The sequence below is a fragment of the Octopus bimaculoides genome, chromosome 4, assembly GCF_001194135.2.
Source record: "Octopus bimaculoides isolate UCB-OBI-ISO-001 chromosome 4, ASM119413v2, whole genome shotgun sequence".
In the NCBI taxonomy this organism is placed as follows: domain Eukaryota; kingdom Metazoa; phylum Mollusca; class Cephalopoda; order Octopoda; family Octopodidae; genus Octopus; species Octopus bimaculoides.
The window spans coordinates 139,080,248-139,081,080 of NC_068984.1; the positions used below are offsets into that span (position 1 = coordinate 139,080,248).

The 833-nt window shown below is 39.4% G+C and overlaps 1 long non-coding RNA gene across 1 annotated transcript in view; it reads left to right on the plus strand.

Annotated features, from left to right (window-relative positions):
• The window catches only part of LOC106872755 (uncharacterized), an 81,814-nt gene that overhangs the window by 6,147 nt on the left and 74,834 nt on the right, over window positions 1-833 (plus strand). The window lies entirely within an intron of this gene.

An 833-nucleotide genomic window follows, 5' to 3' on the forward strand; every position in this document is an offset into this window, starting at 1 on the left:
TGTGTGTGTGTATGCATGCATTTGTGTATGTATATATATATGTATAAATGTATGCATATATGTATGAATATGTATATACATATATATATATATGTATACACACATGTATGTCAAAATGATATTTCTATATGCTAATATAAGTGATGACGCACGAAAACCTCGGTCCTTGAGTCGCTCTGTTGCTTCTGCTATATGTGTGTGTGTGCATGTCTGTGTGTATGTCTGTGTGTGTGTGTGTGTGTGAAGGCGCGTAGCCTAGTAGACAAGGTATTGTTCTCACGATCGTTAGATACGGAGGCACGTTTTTCTCTTGAGCAAAATATTTCGTTTTACGATACTGCAGTCCACGGAACTGTAAATGGGCGACATTGCAAGGGACCTTGATCATCGTTGTGATGAGCGGTGTATTACAACATCTAATAGTTTCGTCGATCACGTAATTTATACATACAAAGGGGTGCTGAAAAGTTCCTGGACGACAATCAAACCATATGGGTTTCAGTTCTGATATTAATCACGTTAGTCTCCCACGGTCGATTGAACACACAGGTTATCCGTATCTGATGGTGGAATATGACATAATATAAAACGCGCAGTAATAATAACAATTAGAATAAAGGAGTACCAATTCCTATATAAATATATATAGGCGCAGGAGTGGCTGTGTGGTAAGTAGCTTGTTTACCAACCACATGGTTCTGGGTTCAGTCCCACCGCGTGGCACCTTGGATAAATGTCTTCCACTATAGCCTCGGGCCGACCAAAGCCTTGTGAGTGGATTTGGTAGACGGAAACTGAAAGAAGCCTGTCGTATATATGTATATATATATATA